At 40.7% G+C, this 20,956-nt stretch overlaps 1 protein-coding gene across 1 annotated transcript in view; it reads left to right on the forward strand.

Moving 5' to 3' along the window:
• RBMS3 (RNA binding motif single stranded interacting protein 3) overlaps positions 1-20,956 on the forward strand; it is a 616,946-nt gene that overhangs the window by 329,185 nt on the left and 266,805 nt on the right. The gene's annotated exons all lie outside the window — the stretch shown is intronic.

Here is a 20,956-nt window from a genome sequence, read left to right on the forward strand (position 1 = left end):
GGAATAGAGGAGGATGGGAGTAGATGGGGTTGTGGTGGGAAGGGAACCAGAAGCTAGGACGAATAGTTTAAACGTATGCGTGCTTAAATATGACATGAATAAGGTGCCGAACGGAAAACACAACCGAAATTATAATTGTTCAGTGTAGCAAGGGAACAGTTTGCGCGAAATGATCACTTCACTTAATACGCCTGATTTGGGCGAACAACCGTACGAAATAAAGCCACGAAACGGCGTGTGTAATTGCGACATAGCAGAGAAAAAAACATAAAGCGAGGACCCGTGCTGTACCGTGCGCCGTTGGAACCATTTTCGGAGTTTGTGCGCATATATGGGGGGGTCTTCTTTGCAGGGGGTTGTGATAGGTAGCACTGTAGGCTAGATTCTACTATCTACTCCTTTGGCCATCCTCCCCCTGATTAATTCAATCCCTGTTACCTATTTGCCTGGTTGAATCCCTACAAAGGTGTACTCCATTCTAGTAGCAGGGAATAGATAGGAACTATACGATTTATATCCCGTCTATTATATACTCGCATGTACATACCCTTTCTCCTGGGGTATCTCTAACTTGGCTACCTAATGTTTGGAAGACGTACCACATAGGGAGTACTCTCTTTTGATTAACAGGAGGGGATACAGTCTCACTTGGGCAATATATGTTATATGTTAACAGCTAATCATTTACAATGTACCAGAGGAGTGCCTTATCCTCCTACTTTTTCCCAACATTGCTACCTACTTGTCTGGAATAGTCTCTATGTAGGGGTACTACAGTCAAGTAGCAAGGGATAGATCGAGTTAATGCAAGTAGCATACAACTGACTCTTTATCTATATGTATATTGTATCCTCATTATTCACCTTATGTTTTCTTCCATATCGTCCTAGAAGACGCTCTATACAGGGAGTGATAAATACTTTCTGACGTGATAGTAGGAGGCATATTGTGCTTTTGACCATTTACCGATAAAGGTTGAGCCTTTTTTCATGATTCCTTCTATCCCCACTTTATTGATAGACTTTCAGCTATATAGACTATAGTAAGTCACTATTACAGGATATATATACATCTATACCTCTATCCTGCTTAGTCTAATTTATCTAAACTTTTGCACACTACGATCTCAGTTATAACGTAGCACTACTTTCTACCTAACCTCCCGTTTTATCTATCCTATGCAAAACACACAGTTCACTCTGTGTGATACTTATCCAGGCTATTTAGATTAGTCTGTTACATTTGTAGCATATCGGTCTTCATTACTAATACAGAGTCGACACCTTTTTGTCACACAAATCCACTATTATTATTATTATATTATTTCTGTGTGGAAGTTTTTTATATATATATTTTTTTTCTCAATAAAGTTTATTACCTTACATTGACTTTTACTTAGGAGGTAATTCCTATGAGGCTGGCTGGCTTTCCTAGCTGGAAGCAAACCATCCCCATTAGTGTTTCTCATTATTCAGTATTTTAGGGTTATGTTACCTCTGTAACCCTTTTCTATCCCTTAGGATAGGTTTATCCTATCCTTGGGTTATTTTCTCATATATTTGCATATATAATATATTATACAATGCTTTAATTATAATATATTATGCCTATGCAGGAAATTGTGTTTATATATATATAAAAATAAATTGGGAAAAAAACATTTGTAAAAAACGAATTAAAAAAAAGCTGCTATATGGCCCAGCAAACCAATCAGGTAATTTCAATGTGCAAACCCTACATTTGACCCCTGCAAGTTTGCAAACACCCATAAAACCTGTACATTTGTGGCACTGTGGCACTGTTGTACTCGGGAGATTGTGCTGAATACATAATGGGATGTTCTTTGTCAGTAACAGATAACAGGAACTGAGAATCCATGTCTAAAGTACAATGTGTGTGAAAAATAACACAAAAATGACTACCCAAAAGGTTGACACAGACTGGTGGTAGAATTAGTGCATGGAAAGTGTTAAAATACCACCATTTGAAATACTCTAGGGTGTCTACTTTTCAAAAATATATGGTTTGATGGAGGTAAATTACACTGGCTGGCTTTGTTGGTTGTGTAACAGATTTTGGGGGTCTAAGTTCGAAAAAGTGTTTTGTTTTTTTAAATGTTTTAATCATATTTTATAATTTTATTTATAGTAAATTATGTGATATGATTAAAATAATGGTATCTTTAGAGAGACAATTCAATGGCATGATAAATGGTATCTAATATGTATGTGTACAATAAATGAGTAAGAGGAAAATTACAGCTAAACACAAACTGCAGAAATGTAAAAACAGCCCTGATCCCAAACTGTAAGAATATTGAAAAGTAGTCTGGTCACTAACTGGTTAATCATGGGGCTTAAAATGTGTAGTCCTATGCTACTAGCCAGGCCTTAAAATTATTCTCCACTTCAAGCCATAGTATACCCTTCAGGGGTGATGAGCTGGGAAACTTTGTTCATTAAAATTCCACATGCCAATGTTTTTTCCTAAGCAGCTACATAGCTTACCAAAAAAAAAAATGCTAAGGGATTCTTTAAAGGGTATTCACTAAGATGTAGATTGTGATCATTTTAAAACTGACTTGTAAAAATTTGGAACAATGCAATAGATTTGGTGACATTTTCTGACTCAGAGGAAATGATTTGGTAGTTGGAAGCCAACACAACTAGTACACCACAAGAACTCATCAGTAAAGGTGCACATATATATTGGTCATTCCGTATCATTTCCATAAAAACAATTATTAAAAAACACTATGTGGTTTTCTTTGAACTTACTGACTTATTCAGACCACAAAAACAAACGTTATAGTATGAAGTGTTTGAGGTATTCTCTGGAAAATTATGCAGTTATTCTAAATAAACGGACATGTAGCAAAATGTTTTTTTTTGTACTGTGAAATGATTGCTAGTTTCCACACATGCATGCATCGGATTAATGCGGTTAGGAGTAAAAACTATTTCTTTGCAAGTACTGTTCAGTGAGGCAAACAATACTTTTCAGAAAGACTGTATTTGTGGTTAACAACATTTAAGGTATAGACTAAACACAATAACCACTTCTGAGCACCGATACTGGTTATATTGCCGTAAGTGACATAGTCGTAAGTCAAACTGTTTTTAAATGGCTTAACTATTACATGGTTTCCCAAGCACCCCCAGTGCACGTCCCTCTTCTGATATTGCTAATACAGACCTCTATGTTAACAAGCCAGGTCCATCTATTTTTGTATAGCATCGGTTGACACAATGAATACCATCTAGATAAGGCAAAACATTTGATTGATATATTTATTGCAGAAGAGGTACTTCCACTATATATATATATATATATATATATATATATATATATATATATATATAAAAATATATATATTTTTTTATTCCTTTTTATGTGGTACATAAATATCACCATATAAAACAATAGTAGTAAAATGACATTTACAGAACATAAGAAACAAGAGGTCAACAGCCAATATCACTTATTTCTGTGTAGATTAAACAACTTCACATGTTCTAACATTTAACACTTTCTAGATATGTCTAAGTTAACAATGACAATCGGTCTCGGATTTATATCCTGATTCTATCGAGTTGGATGTGTATGGTGGAAGTTTTCACTCCTGTTGTACTAATGTTGTTTCATGATTTATTTGAGAAGATTATCCCTCATGGAGTTAGGTTCCCAAGTCTTGGTTATCCTGTGATTGCCGTTGCAAGATAGGCAATGAACATTATATATAACTTCGTTCATTCCCTTTTTTCTGTCCCCCTTAGTCGCCATGTCTCTCCTAGCTTCCCTCTATTCTTGCATGTCTGACCTTGTGCTAATTTATGGTGTGCCCCTTAAAATTTGTTTCCAGGGTTGCCATATTTCAAAGTATCTGTGGTATTTGTTAAGTGATCCCCATCTTAGTTCTTCCAGAGTGTGGAAATATTACATTTTCAAGTCCCATTCTTTCTTGGAGGGTAGTATTGGTGACCTCCAATTGTATACTATACAACATTTAGCTGCTGTCAGCATAAAATATGTGAGAGTGTTTGAATTTACTAAATTTACTGTGTTCCACACTTCCCTCTAAAAGCCTGAGACTGAATCACAAGGCCACCATATATGCTGAAATGTTCCTTTCTCTGAGGTGCATCTCCAACAATCAGTGTGTGCAGTTGGGTCAAATCTGTTAACATCGACTGGCGTGGTATACCATTTAGAAACAAATTTGTAATTAATTTCAAGTAATGGGATACTAGAATGTGTGTGGAACATGGTTTTAAATATTGCAGTCCAGTCTTCTTCCACTAGTTTCACAACCATATGTTCCTTCCAAATGTTTGTAAAATACGGTAGATGTATGTGGGCTTGTGTTTGTAAGAGTTTAGAACACAGAGAGGTTGTTTTTTGTGGTGCTTTGTGTCTCGTACAGAGTTCTTCAAATGTAGTAATTTCCTTGGGGGATATATATATATATATATATATATATATATATATATATATATATATATATATATATATATATATATATATATATATATATATATTTGTAGTCGGGGACAAAAGCCGTATACATGATAAGTTAGATATATGAGCAAGTCGGTTGTGGTGTGCCGAAACCGACGTATCGGGTAGGCCTGTAATAAAAGAGGGCCCACCTGTAATAGTAATATGTATAAGGGGAGAGGTGGGAGGGATGAACCAGGCAGCATCAGCCCTGTGGTGTAGGGGGCCTGAGTTTAAATAGCCGGGTAACCCCTCCCACAACTTCAGGCTACGCCTTCCAATTTGTAGTCGGGGACAAAAGCCGTATACATGATAAGTTAGATATATGAGCAAGTCGGTTGTGGTGTGCCGAAACCGACGTATCGGGTAGGCCTGTAATAAAAGAGGGCAAAAAGTTGAATAAGATACCTTATTACACATCGTTACGTTGCAAGATTCATAACGGCTTTACCTACTCAACTCTAGCTCTGGTTGTGGTATGTATCTAGTATTATACTGTGGATTTCCAGCGTCCTAATGTTTATGGTGTGAGCAGGGACATTTTTCTGGAAGCAGCTGATGCTGCCCTGATTCTGGAGGAATGTCCCGAAAAGGCATTGGGGTTGAGTCCCCGCCTAGTTAAGAGGGTTCTGAGGTACATTATGAATTTAGCTGTAGTGAGTGGTTTGCCCTGCAGTTAAATAGGGGCATATTGAGATTTGGTCCTGTGAGTGATAACCTGTAAAGGTCTGACATTTTGACCGGCACCTTATTGCCCGTAGGATTGTCCCTACGTATTACATATGGCAAGAGGATGTGAACTGTTTGGTACTAGGACGGGCACTTAAGACATGGTGTAGCCAGCCAGGTAAGTTTTGTAGTGTTAAGAGAGATTTTATAAATTGTATGGGCAAAAAGGAGAGGAGTGTCGCAATGGTGACTAGTGAACGAATATCGGTTTTATGGTAATCAGTGGTAAACTTGTTGTAAAGGTGAAATCTCTATTGTATGCTTGTGATGTATAATCAGAGAGGGCAGCTCAATCCAGAAATCTGCCAAATGCCATGAGGCGAGTTAGTGCAGTATTAAGCCATGGAATGTGGGTATAGCCAGCTGCTTTATTGTCAGAAAATCCCTTGACTGCCCCTATCCGATCATACCTCCCCAGGCCTTGTAGGCGGCCACTATGGGGCAGATTCCAAAGAAATGTTGACGAGGAATAGAAATTATTTTTTTTTTTTTTTTTTTTTTTTAGAGTCTCAACTGGCCAGGCAACTCAGAACCAAAAGTCACCAAATTGGCTGTGAAATCAGTGTGTGCGGATGCATTGGTCCATGTAACTGGGAAATGATGAGAAATGGCGGGAATAACCTGGCCCCCAATCCAATGTGGTATGAACCTGAGCCATATGTGTAGGTCTGCTTACAACTAGTGCCAGAATGCAACTGTCGGTGGGAAGAAGACTCAGCGGTCGGGAAATAAATGTGCAGAGTAATTCTCATGGCAAACCTCAATGTGCCCAGTAGGACTGTAGATCCATTCTCCCCCCACCCTCCCCGCTTGTTCTTCAGAAGGAAAGGTTCCCAGGACTCCGATGCGCTGTACCTTCTCTGTAGGTGGACATGTTCTGTAGCTTATTAGTGTCAAGATGAATGCCTAAGAAGGTCAGTTTGTGAAAGTGGAACCCATAGTGAGGAAAAGTGCCATCATCTTGTGAATACTAACCAGAGCGGAGTGAGGGTGTTCTATCGTGAGGAAGTTATCTAAGATAACCGGTGACTGCAGGACATTCGCTAATATTGAGTGTTAGTCAACATAGTGTGTAAGCAAATAAGAAACAGCTTGGGGTTACTCTTTGCTCTAAAAGTTACACGTGTGGGAAATTCATGACAATCCCTCCATAAAATGCCATGAACATGCCCTTGGGATGGCTGAATAGGTAGAAGCTTGGAGGCATAGGAAATGTCTGTCTTGCCCACCCAAGCTCTGGTCAACCCCTTTGGCATAGTGCTGGGAGAATTCCTTAGAGGAAATCAATGAGTTGAGGCTAGGGGTGGGTAATTAATATGGTTGAATACCTTCTTAAGCAACGTGATTGTGTTGCGGGGTCTATTAATGCAGACAGAAGGTTCTGATACTCGTGAATACTAGACAGGAGTGTGACCAGACCTGTGTGGAACTGGTGTGTGGAAACCTTGATGTAGAAGTCGACTGAGTGACAGAAAGGCTGTGCTTAGAGGTAAAACTCCAGGTTGTCGATGCAAACCTTCTCTATGGTGAGGAGAAGTAGAGCCACTTACATCACAAAAGTCTGAAGGCTAGGATGAATTCTGGGATAGTGAGTTTCTGATTGAGTCTGGGATTCTGGTGTATAGAATGACGTACAGATCATCGTAGTAGTAAGACTTGTACTCTAAGACATCGTGGGAGGCAATCAGTAAGGAGACTAAATTAACCTTTCCAGATGTCTTTGCGTATGTTCAGGGACACAAAGTATGAGGGAGTAATAATGTAAACCGATGTGCTAAGGGAGGGATTTGAAAGGATAACATAACCATGAGAGGGATTTGGGAGTCCTGTGGCTGGGATGTGCATCAGTGCCTGTGGAGATTCCAGTCTCTGTAGTCCATCGTTGATGTTATGTATGGAGGCAAGTAGAGTGGATATCAACGGTTTGACTTCATGTGATTTGGACTAGTGGGCAGGGGCCACTGAAAGGTGTGGCAAGAACGTTGGCCTCTTGGGGACTGTAAAAAGAGTCAATATAAGAGGCCATGCTGGGTGAGGCCCTAACTCGTAACCTGGAGAGGTTGATGTGAGGCGTTAGCTATGTGTTGGGCCGAGGGGCGTGTACCTCCATATGTGGATGAAGATGGGTGTTGGCCTCACGGAACTGATAATGATGAGGCTAGTTACTGGCATAGCTGGGTACCAGGCCGATAGCTGACATAGCGGATCCGAGAATGGGACGGGTAATGGGTAGTAGCGAGGTGGGTAAACATACCTTGCTTGGGATGAGATATTGGAGAACCTAAAGGGAAATGATGGTGGGAGGCAAGTTGGAACTGGAATTGGGCTTGACTTACTGTGAACGAAATACGCCTGTATAAATCGGGGTGGTTGTTCTTGAGGCTGGTCTATGAATAGGTAACCTGAGGACATAGTTGTTAGAATCCTGACCCTACGATGGTGGGTACAAGATTCATAGGACATAAATCAAATATCCCTATAAGTGAGTAGGGTGAGGATCCTAGGCCATTACCAGAGACCATGGGGAGTGTTTAACCAATACTGCGACAATAATGGGGGATAGGCAGAGTCATGAGTGACCGCTAATTGGTCCTGTGACTTCTTTAGCTAAAATACATATAGGGGGATATGGAATACCAAGCTATGGTGGCAGTTTTGAGCTATCCCGGTAGGACTTAGAATATTTAATTATGGTCGTGCCAGCATGGGAAGGAGGGTGTATGTGTGGGGAATTAAGGATCCCCGGGCGTGGGCCTGTGTACGGCCTGGCAAAGGAGTTGCGTGCCAGCGTTGGCTGATGTAACATAGAACAGTTAGAGTGGAGTTGCTGTAGGTTTAGTGATACAAGGGTCGGTTAGGATGATGAACTTGCTTGAGTAGAATATAGCAGCAATGAGTAAATAACCTTTAGTGCATAATATGTGATTATTTTGACGTAGAGTCAGGGGGAACATATGATGGTATGGTAAAGCCTGGTACACTAGGGTTTGTCCCAGGGAACATGACGATACATATGAACATAGGAGTGTGGCGTGTTACAAAAAAGGTTTAGCGAATAGGTGATCGTCCTCCAAATAAGTAATATACCTATCGTGGGAGCAAGTATACAGATTGGCCATAACACATGGTAACAAATGTGAACGTGATGACTGCCTCAGAACAGTACCAGGTCCATAAGTGATAGAATAAGACATATGCGATATATGATGGTAATGCTATATATGTAGTGAATATTAAATGCTTACCAGAGCTGAATTAGTAATGGGAAACTGACAATATCCATGCACAATCGTAAATAATAACAAGAAACATAGCAAATATAACAGAACTACAGGGGTCATGTAAGGATAACTAGTAGCAGGCTAAAGAACCTGGACATTTCATGTATCAGGGAACAGTGTAAAACTAACGAATTGGTACTATGATTGTGGTGGCCGTTGATGGAAGCATGGAATGGAAGATGGAAGCATGTAATTGAGATAGACTGGAGACTGGAGTAGGTGAACTGACTTAAGTCCTGAACGGGAAAAAGTCCAGAATATACGGTATGTAAAAACGTAAACGTGTGAACAATTGTTTGTTCATGGATTTGGCCCGTACAGGCAGACTCACGGTTCGTGGATTTGACTGGTACAGGAAACAAACGAGAGGTCAGCTATGTGGCTGGAAAGTACCCAGACTTGGTGGACACGGAGGTTTGGTCCAGGAAAAGGCCCGATAAGCCGGTAAGGGGTCTCATAGCGCCAGCGGGAACGAACAGCCAGTTCTGGAGAGGAGGTGAGTAGTCTCTGACTGCGTGTGGCTGGAACAGCGTGATGGGAGTTGTTGGAGCAGGGAAAACTTGGTCCGATCAGCGTGGGAGTCAATGACCGCATGTGGCTGGAACAGCGTGATGGGAGTTGTTGGAGCTGGGAGAACTTGGTCCGATCGGCGTGGGAGTCTGACCGCATGTGGCTGGAACAGCATGATGGGAGTTGTTGGAGCTGGGAGAACTTGGTCCGATCGGCGTGGGAGTCTGACCGCATGTGGCTAGAACAGCGTGATGGGAGTTGTTGGAACAGGGAGAACTTGTCCAATCGGCTTGGGAGACTTTGACCGTATGTGGCTGGAACAGCGTGATGGGAGTTGTTGGACCAGGGAGAACTTGGTCCAATCATCGTGGGAGTCTCTTACTGCATGTGGCTGGAACAGCATGATGGGAGTTGTTGGAGCAGAGAGAACTTGGTCTGATCGTCCTGGGAGTCTCTGACCGCATGCGGCTGGAACAGCGTGATGGGAGTGGTTGGAGCAGGGAGAACTTGGACCAATCAGCGTGGGAGTCTCTGACCGCATGTGGCTGGAACAGCAGGATGGGAGTTGTTGGAGCAGGGAAAAACTTGGTCCGATCGGCATGGGAGCCACAGTAGGCCCAGACCAGCTTGTTTGGAGTTTTAGGCAGTCTGTGTTGATGACCTTTGAACTGGAAGTAGTCATGAACCAGGCAGCATCAGCCCTGTGGTGTAGGGGGCCTGAGTTTAAATAGCCGGGTAACCCCTCCCACAACTTCAGGCTACGCCTTCCAATATATATATATATATATATATCAGTTAATGCTGGCTAGACCAGAGGTGCTTGGGAGACTCAGGTATGCATGTTTTTTATTCTCTTAAATGGATACTCTATGTTTATATAACACAAAAATGATTTGGGTTATATTAACACATGTTCTCTTTAGTAGCTGACAAATAGCATTTTTTTGAACATAAGCTAATGGATATGGGTTGGGTGTAGTTGTATTTTTGACAGCCAGTTCTTGTAATCTTATTTGACCTTCAGTCTCATGTTTATGATGTCTCCACTAGTCGTTGGCAGTATTACTTTTCCTTAATACATTATGATGATAGATATAGATAGATAGATAGTTAGATAGATAGACACAACATATATTTTTATATATATTTTCTAGATATTGTACTACAAAACAGGCATGTGAAGAAAATACATTTAATCTGACAAAGAAAACTGCTAGCAATCTAATTATTTAGCTATCTCATAAAAATGGGAGCAATTCAGGATCTCCTGACACCACTAATCACTTTTATATGCATTAGCAGCCACGATGGCAGACTTTTCTTACAGATGAGCTTTCAGGACACGGAGAGTAAACTAAAACATTTTTATATAATGTTTCTGTCAGATTTAATGTCTTAGCCTTTTACCGTTTTCCTGTGTTAGTAGAAATGCTTTATCTGACTTGCATCGTTACTAAGTGGATTTTGCTTCTAGCTTCCCGTATTAACAACAGTGATGCTTGAAAAGGCGTTGTACGTTTGCACATTGCAAAATAAGGATGCGTTTTACGGGATTTTTTTTTTACTTAAATTACATAAAACAATCTCTTAATTTATCCCTTCATAGACAATGTGTTGATTCAATTGTGTTTGTTTTTTCTTTTTTTCTATGGAACATAAAACAATATTATTTGTTGATTGTATGTTATCCCTTTAGTTTATTCTACAACATTTACTGGCATAAAACAAGATGATTTTAAAAATCAAGTTGATGCCCAGTTGGCTATCAGGAGTTTGATCAAAGCACATTCCAACTTGGAATCCATCTATTTAATAAATATTGATGAACAAGCAGGATTGCTTTTGCCTTGTTTACAGTACTGGCTTCCCAATTATATTGAGTTTAATTATTTGTAACAAGCACTGCCTCATTTGTTTGTACTATCAAATAAGCATAGCAAAAATGCAATGGAAAGTTTGTAGAGCGGTGATGAGTGCATTTTATTTACCACTAAAAAAGTGAGGCTTCTTGATATTAGCATCATTGTTCCTTATTAATTTTTTTGCGGTTAGAATTATTCACTAAACTGAGAACCAAGGAGCATTGCTAAAAAAAAAAAATAAGTACAAATATTTTTTTTCCTTTTTGTCTGTTTTGGGGAAAAAATGCAATTGTATTTCTCATTGACAGCTTAGCTGTGAAAAGTACAGGTATACAAAAGTAGTAGTGTAGTAGAGAGGGGGCGGAGCCAACCATGGAGCTGAATGGTGGCTGCTTAGAATAGCTCCGTCGTCCTGTGACCAGAATCTGAAAGCATCGGGGAGATTAAGCGAGCATGGGGCATCCCAAAAGGTCCACAACTACACAGCAAACCTCAAGCAAGACTCTGGTATGCAAAACGGAAGTCCTGACAAAATATTGCCGCAACAACGCAGATCATCACTCCAGCCAACTAGGCCTCACTATGCCGCCGGAATCACCGAGCTCAGACGCTCCACGTTCAAGCCCGGGGGAATTCGAGGCATCAAGTCACAGAGATGATGGTGATGTGAGAGATATCCTTAGGAACATGCCCTCTAAACAGGACATAGCACAAATGCTGGGAAAAATGGAAATGAGCTTCCAAACTAAACCTGATTCCATAGGGGCTGATGTTCACCACGTGAGGGATAAAGTGGGCACCCTGGAAGGTTATCTACACACAGCTTAACTCCCTACAGGACAAAGTTACTGCACATGCAGCCCAGCAAACAGCTATACAAAGGTCTATGGATGACCTTGACAACAGGGGGAGAGGCAATAACCTCAGGATAAGACGTCTCTCTGAAAACGACCAGGAATATATCCCATTACTATTGAAAGAGCTCTTCAACCTTATTCTAGACAAGCCTCGTGACTTCCAAATTCTGTAGGATAGAGCCCATAGAGTTTTGCGCCCCAGGGGAATATCTGCATCGGCAGACAAAGCAAGGGACATCATTTGCAGGCACTTCGACCCATTACAGACCAACTCAGGGTGCGCAACATACGCTACCACTGGGGCTTCCCATTCGCACTCAATGCCACCTACAAGAACACACTACATAACAAAACACTGCATCCATGATGTACCGGCTTTCCCACCAGGTTTGGACTTGCCCACAACTCCAATCAGCGACTGGCATGGCCCAATCCTACTGCCTGAGCGGCCTCAGCTTCCACAACGCCAGAGATGGCAACAAAACTCAAACAAGAGGCGGACAGATGTTACCGTAGATGGCCCAAGCTCATCACCTAGGCCGAGCATCTTGACCAACAAATAATTCAGACATAATGGACTTCCACTTGTGGACTAAGTTTCCAAAAAAGTTATCATCAGAAGGAACAAATTGAAATGATAAAAAAACAAAAAGAAGGGGCCATGGACGAAAACTCTTTTGCTGGTATATACTGTACCCAGCTGATGTGGATCACTGCCAGGAGGGACTTTGGCAAACTCGATAGCACCATAGTGATTCATAGGATAATTGAGTCCTGTGTATATTTATGCAATGTATTGTTAATGCTAACTTATAACCCCTATCATGCAGAGAAACCACCCCCCGTATTCATGTGCCTAGCTCCCACACACCTTGTCTCTATTGTATTATATGTTTTCATTACCCACACGTGGCATGAATAGACCACAGAGGTCGCCAACGCAGACCAAATGCCCAAGTCCTCAGGCTTGAGAGGGGGGGATTATTATATATGTCCTGGCAAGCCTCTATCGAGCTGTTGAACACTAATGAATGGCGATAGCTGTAAGACAAACAGTATGTCCTCACACAAGGAGCTGTGGAGGGGTGTATATAAAAATTAACAAAAAAACAAGGTACCCTTTCTCCCATAGTTTCACTTCAGGGCCCTATTGTCTGTTACCAGGTGAATGTTGACAGCCACTACATAAGATAACTGTACTTGTCCCAACGCCCAATTAGTTGGTCCTGTCAGCCAAACCTTCCACAGTTTACCTAACTATGGTTCCATGGCCGCTCATGACCGACCACTGCTCCCACTTAATACTGTCAAATGCATAAAAATCACCACTCCTACCCACTTACCAATCAGAAAGCTTATGATAAGTATTCTCCCAGGAAGGAATGTCATTTCAAGCGACTGTTTCAATAATCCTAATTTCTCTGAGACACAAATTTAAATGTGTTATATTCTCACTTACTTTTCTCACTCTTAAAGGGACAATGCATGGTGTATTTTTTATTTTTTTCAATTTGACAATTTTTATTAGAGTTTTGTGATACAAAAAGAAGAGATAGAGGGTGGGGTAAAGCAGCATCATTGAACACAATCAAGCAAATGACGCAGTATCTGTTATACACATAGAAATAATTAATCCAAGGTTGTTACTTGTCTTTCTTGATGTCCGCAACCTATTATACTGTTGTGTGTTACTTTTCGGTGTCTAATAATTTCCCAGTGCAAAAATATAGACCGAGACTATAGCCTAGTATCCTGTTATGGCCAGCGCTTGGGTCAGAATCACTAGGGTAGTGGTTGTTCTTGCCATTGTTAAACCCAGTCATTGCTGAAGGCGGTGAGTACCTGCGCTTTTGGGTGCTGGCTGCATAACACTGTGCTGCATAGGAACAGAAGGGGAGGGGGTGGAAACGTTTGCTGCCATGTCTAGGGTACGCTTCGCATATTGTTTAACTGGTAGAAGAGCAGTTTGCAATAGATACATTTACTTAGTCCTATGACTGACTACAATTAAATTTTTTTTTTTTTTTATTTAAACGTATTTGGCCCAGTCCTGGAGTGCTCCCATAGGGCATTCCATAACAGAATTGCTGGCATTTCGCCTACTTGGAACGATATGCCCACTTATAGGTCTCCATGTTTTCCTAACGGGATAAGTAGTCTTCCCATATTTTTCTGGCCTCAGTGGTGACCTGTTTAGGGGTCATATGGTTGCGTGACATGGTTACATAGTCCCAGTTCGTGGTGACCTGTGCATGTAGTGTCTTTCTGTCAGGTGTCCGTGTTGCCTTCCATGCGCGTGCTATAAGGGTTGCTATATTGTTTGCTGCAATTAGAACCCTGGAATATAAGTTTAGCGTGTACCCGGGATTCTTGTTCTAAGCCCATGAACAGTAGGCATTGTTCAGGTGTGAGATGTTGTGGGATCTGTAGAAGATCCGAAAGGTCTCTCTCAATCCCCTTCCAAAATGGTTTTATGGCCTGACATGTCCACCAGATATGTAGCATTGTTCCTACCCCTGTCTGACATCTCCAACACGTGTTGGGGGAGTTAGGATACATGCAGTCCAGTCTATCTGGCACATAGTACCATCGATAGTGCAATTTCCACACCAGTTCCAGGCGTGACGCACAGGTGGTGTTGTGTCTATGTGCAACCCCCGCCTTCCCCCCACTGTTCAACCATGAGTGTGTATCCCAACTCTTTGTGCCACATTATTTTGCATGTAGGATTTCAGTTGGAGATAAGAGAACATTGTTCTGGGAGGTAATTTGAAAGTGGCGTGCAGATCTGGGTATGGTATGAGCCCCTGCTGTCCCCACAGTTGGTATAGGTGTGTGCATCCCTGTAGCACCCAAGGTGTTCTATCGAAAGATGGTATATGTATGTCAAGGCTTGGCATCAGAGTAGCTAGCAAGATTGGTCCGACCGCGCACAGAGCCAATTTAGTTAGGTTTCTATATTTGTAATGTCAGTTTCATTGTAGGGAGAGTCATCTTGGATATGGAGCGGTCCAATTTTGGGAGCCAGTAAACAGGTCTTAATTCTCTGACGCCCGCCCCGACTGCCTCAATGTCTACCCTCTGGGGCCTATTTTCAGATGCTTGTATCGTCACAACCGCCGATGTTATCACTGCCCTGTAGTAAATCTTGACATTTGGTACACCCAGCCCTCCATCTACCATAACCCTTGACAGAGTTGAAGTTTATATTTTAGGTTTGCGATTTTGCCAAATTAATCAGTCTAGGATTGGCAAGGTTCGTAGTAGGTATTGATTTTTAGGAAGCAATACCATTTTGATTGGGGCAATTCTACCTTTGCCATGACATGAACACCCCCCCTCACTGTTGTAGTGTGTTGGAGAATGGTTCCAGTGCCATAACGTAGAGCAGAGGTGACAGAGGGCACCCCTGTCGTGTGCCATTGGTTACATTGAAGGGATCCAAAAGGAACCCGGCGTTAAAGACCTGTGCTGCTGGTCCATAGTACAGTGCCTAGACTGCCACCATGAAGTCCTTCGGGACCCCGAATTTGTCTAAGACTCCCACATGGAACCCCCAGTGCAGGCGGTCAAAAGACTTCTCCGCGCCTAGTGAGAGTAGCAGGCTACCCTGATTTTAAAGCTTAAGACTGTACATGATGTCTAGGACTTTTCGGGTGGTATCCCCTCCCTGTCTCCCCTTAACGAAGCCCACTTGGTCAGGGTGTATAATGTGGGGTAATATACAGATGAGTCTCGTAGCCAGGATTTTGGCAAACAATTTAGCATTTGTATTTAGGAGAGAGACGGCGTTTTGTGGGTGGGTTGTTTCCCTGGTTTCGGGGGTATCGTCCCAGATGTTATATAATTTGGAATAATATTGTGCAAACGCATTACTGATATCTCTGGGGGCTAAGATTTTGTCTCCTGTGGGGGACAGTAAGTATGCAATTTTTGATTGGCTTGGCGTTTGCGTATCTGGGAAGACAGCACCATGCCCACCTTGTGCCCTTGTAGGTGGTGTGTGGCCTTAAGGCATTTGAGTATGTATCCTGTCTTGTCAAGCGCCTGCTGGTTGAGCAGTCGGGTGACCTGTGCAATTTGGGTCCGGAGTATGTCAGTTGGGAGGGATGTGAAGTTAGGTGAGGGGGGGAAGGAAAGAGGGGGTAGGGAGAAAGAAGGGGGAGCCCTAGCACGTTACAGCTACCTGCGAGCAGAATTCGGTCACCTAGTGAAAACCTTAATTGCATTTACACTAGTACACCAGGATATCTCTGGGAACATCCGCTGGAATAGATTTGGGCTTTTTGACCCAGTGTACTCTGTCTGAGTATGAGTAGAATGTCTGTAGGCAAGTCAGTCTGGAGGGCTTTGAGTAGGCATGACATGAGCCTGAAGTTCTTCAGGCCCAATTTCTTCTCCGATACCCCGCAGGCGGAGGTTATTCCGTCGCCCCCTGTCCTCCAGATCAGCAAATCTCATGTCATAGGCATCGATTTGTGCCTTGAGGCCTTCGACCTTGGAGGCCAAATCGTTGTGGGCTCCAGCATAGTCGGCCATTTTGTTCTCCACAGAGGCAGTTCTGGTACCAAGCTCTTGAACATCTGCACATATCTCCTGCAAGGAAGCCTGCAGTGTGTGCTATATCTTTGCGGACATGGCATCCAGCATGGACTTTAACACACCCTGAGTGATCGGCATGTCTGCGTCCATGGAGTCTGGTGCTCTGGGTGAGTCAGCATCAGCGCCATCTTGGCTATCCTCATGCAGTAGGAACTGCTTCATTGTTCCCGTTCTGGTTCCAAAAAAAATTGTTTTGTCAGCCTTTTAGTGCCTGGATTGAGCAATTTTGTGCTTAATTTAGCCAGCAATTTAGCCAGCCGTTAGCAGAGCCAGCTTCACATGCGTCAGCTCCCTTCGAGGTCCAGGACACACCCCAATGCATGGTGTATTTTATCTCTCTTTTTGTGTATTAAAATATGCAAAACAAATTAACTTAGAAACGAATTAAAATAAAAAATATACCAATCTTCAAAGTTCCAGCTGCAACTGTAAATATACTGTTATCAGATGCAGGAGGCAGACCTATCCAATACCAGGAAGGGATTCCACCAATCAGAATCCTCTCATTCTGGTCTAAATATCCTATAAACATCTCTTTAGCAGTATTAATAGGAAGTGTCATTTATACCTCACAACAGCTCACAAAGTAGGATGCATTATTGTAAGATGATTACAGCATATTAGAGCCGCTATTGGCCCACTGACACAGATGAGTTTTGTCAACTGCTTATCTGCAGGTACATCCTACCGGTGCAGGGTACTTTCTGCACCGTAATCACTGCAAAGATGCAAAGGCCTTATGGCGGTTAATGTGACTATTTAGATATATGGAGCAGAGGAACACAGTTTATCTGTGTGTATTTTGGATACTGGCAGATATTGTATCCTGTTTAATTTAGAAAGAATATGATATTCAATAATTTGAAATTGCTGGCTAGGCTTCTGGTATAATTTTCATATAAAGGGAACCTTGCCCAATTCATTGTGTCCTGGGAAATGTTTATTTTAGTGCTAAATTATAGTTCATTTAATGACTTGGAAAATGAACCTGCATACTAGATAATAATATGAAAAGGAGGGTGCAGACCAATTTAAGCATACACATCTCATGAATAAAGGGCACATATCGTAAACAAACACTTAAATTATCCAAATGGATAAATTACTCAAAATAAAATTGGCATGAAGTAATATACGTTAAGCAAACAAAAAAATGGAAAAATAGCAGATAATGTGGGAAAATTGTACAATACACAACAAAAACAATGTAGATAAAAATCATGGATATGTAGAAAACACATTTTGTACAAATGCTCTCCTTATTTCCATGTTCTCCATGTTCTCCACTAGTCCTTATGGATGCCAAAAAGACATATCAACTAGAAGACACTTTAAGGCACATTTATCAAAGATTTTGATATTTTTATCATATTTACACCTAGCTCTGGTGTGTATAGCTTTTAGGTCCGTTTGGACGACCTCTCTCCTCTGGATCACTGGATAAAGGGAGACATTAAAAGAACTAATACGGGAGTGGAGAGAGGTCGCCAAAACGGACCTAAAAGCTATACACACCAGAGCTAGGTGAATTAGCTCTGGACCATGTGAGTGTTCCATATAAGATTTTGCACCTTAAAATATATAGTAAGGTTTTACACTATTGTCTACTATTTTTCTGTTTAAGGTATACTTGCTGGTTTACCACAAATTTTTATCAACGCCGGTTAAGTAACTCGTTGCAATATTGCAAAACACAGATCTGTACACTTCTTGCACTTTAAAGGTATATAGTGCTCCACTGTTTTTTATTGATGTTTCACTTTTTGTGTGTTTTTGGAGGTTTGCACATTCAGTGTGGTAGCAGTTACTAATTAAAGAATATTTGATTAATTAATAAGAGTTTTTAACACACAATACTTTTTTGTATATTTATCAAAGCCCGTGATTTTTTAGTATCTTTTTTTTTTATTTTGAATTTGTCACGTTTTTTTTTTCAACAGCTTCCTTTGTGCTCCTAACCACATTTTTTTAATGTATGCCATTTTTGGTTTAGATGATGCAACAGATTTATCAATCTATCTGTCATTTTTGTCTGTTCTGCTTCACTTCTCTTTTATCATCACTCTCCATTTGGCGGTCTTTTGAGAAATGGATAAATCTGAGCAAAATAGCAGCATTTAGGGCCAATTGTTGATCCATTTAAGAACAGTTTAAAGACAAAATAAAATAAAAGATGCATTTCAGAACACTAATAAATCTCCCCCAATGTCTATGCATAAATGAGTTGATTGTAATATGGACCAGATGATGCGTGCAACTTTTTATTTAATGCACCAATAAAGTTATCTCTTCGAAGTTGCCTATGTTTGGCGTGTTTCTGTTATGCTACACAAGCTTGAATATCTGATATATCTTAAAATACCAAATAGTTATTTCTATCAATGTTATCAATAGTTACTTCTTTCTTTTCTAGAGCTCACCTGGTATTACATTATAGAACTGTCTATATACTACAAGTAATTACCAATTTATTCTTCATTGTTTTACAATGGCGAAAAAAATAAACCTTGTTTCATTGTGAAAAAGGTAGCATTACTGTTTTATGGTTTGTGAGTGGCATGTTTACAAAGATTATTTTGTGGTTTGTCAAATTCATTTTGCTTGTCACAGCATTCGAGCTTTTAGAAATATTCCCATAATCATTTTCTAGTTATGAATAACTATCTGCATTAAGTATAAACCATTTTACATTAAAATCGTTTTTCTGTGCATGAACAAGGATAAATTGTTTTCTTTCGTGAATCAAATAAAACTTCCAATTGTTCTATAATTTTCAGTGAATTCCCTATTATTAGAAAATGTTGTTTCGGTGATTGAGGAGACTCACATTTTATGTTGCGGTGAAACAAGATGCTCTGTGAACAATACATACAGTGAGGCAGAGAGATAGAGAAAAAAGGATAAAGACAGAAATGCAAACCGACAATGGGGGAGGGAGAGAAGCAGAGGAGGGATGTTGGAAGGGATATACTCTCTAAACTGGGTATTGCAGAAAATGTACCCAAAAAGAAATAGCTGGACTGGAAATACCTACCTTGGTCTAACATTTGCATTTACCTTGTTTTTTATATCTATGTATTTAAGGGGTTAATCTGTGCACCATCACCAACTCAATAATTTGAAGTGGTTATAGTGCCTGAAGTATGTATGAACCCGTGCATACAGGGATTAATCCCTGAGCTGCCAGAGGTGTAACTCCACTAACAGCAGCATCCAAGCCAACCAAGAACAACGTTGTAGGCTGGCTAATATCAATTCTGCATTAAATTGTCATCCGACACCATTACTCTGACGAGGGGGAGTGACGTCAGCGAAAGAAGATCCGGCTGAGGAGGAACATGTACAGGGCACTGAAATAATTGTAATTTTAAGATATTTTTGGGGGGCTTTAGAGGGGGGCAGACCACCACAGGAAGGTTGCTACCATGAAAACAAGTGTTGTATGAAAACAGTGGTTTTTGATTGGAGTAACGCTTAAACGATTTTGCTGCTACTGATCTTATATAACAGGTGTTGCTGTAACATGCAGAGGAAATGCAGTTTGTTTACAAAATGAAAATGTATGTAATGCTAGCTGTTTGTTATAATATTTTTTTGTTAAATGGGATGTTTAAAATGTTACCTAATCCACTCACATATTTCGGAACTCAGTGATTTTATGGAAATGGCTGTCTGCGGTGGCGAATTGTCAAGTAGTAAACACAAAAACTACACATTGCTTTCCCTAAACTTATAATCATTGCCATTGAATGCCCATCTGCATGGAACGTGTATGAAAAATGCAAACAGTAGTTAACTACAATATAACCAAATATAAGGAGAACTAAGTATATGAAATGTTAGGAAAGTTAGTTAATAAAATAATAAGTGAACACATGGCATGTTATTTGATGCAATTAAGTGGATACATTTGTTATAAAAAGGTACAAAAAAAACTATTATCGCTAAAGGAAGAAAGTTATTTGCAAAATAAATAACTGAAGGTGTACATCGTCAAGTTTACTGCTTTATAAGGCACTTTAATGGCTCATTTCTAAGGCATGTACTGCATTACTCGCCATAAACACCTTCATAATTCCCACAGGACTATTCACTAATCTGGAAATTGTAAAGAAATAGCAAGGGAGATATATAATGCATCCCAATTTGAAGTATAGGAACATTTCTTCAGCTCAGTTATTTTTCAGACTCAGCTGTTTTGTGTTAAAATGTACAATACCCTAGCCATTTCTTCACAACTCCCATTTCAAGGACACCTCCACTAACATTTACAACAAACCACAGGTTGGACAGGCCTAGTTTAAAGGAACTCTCCAAGCACCATAGCCACTACAGTGTTCTCTAGCGATTATGGTTCCTTGGAGTGTCTTCTTTGTAAGTAATCAAGCAATTTGCTAATGGTTGACTTCTTGCCTTGGGTCTGAAATGCGTTTCTGCGACTGCAAGTGAGAGTTGGAAGCACCTGCAAGGAAGCAGTGGTTGAGTGCAAGCTTAGCTTATTTCCTAGGAGCATCAGCTGATCATTCTAAGTCAGTCGTTCCCAAACCTGTCCTCATGGTCCACCAACAGTCCAGGATTTGTGTATTTCTCTGTTTTGTTCCAATGGAGATACTGACAA

This window comes from Pelobates fuscus, chromosome 4 (assembly GCF_036172605.1).
Source record: "Pelobates fuscus isolate aPelFus1 chromosome 4, aPelFus1.pri, whole genome shotgun sequence".
Lineage (NCBI taxonomy): Eukaryota > Metazoa > Chordata > Amphibia > Anura > Pelobatidae > Pelobates > Pelobates fuscus.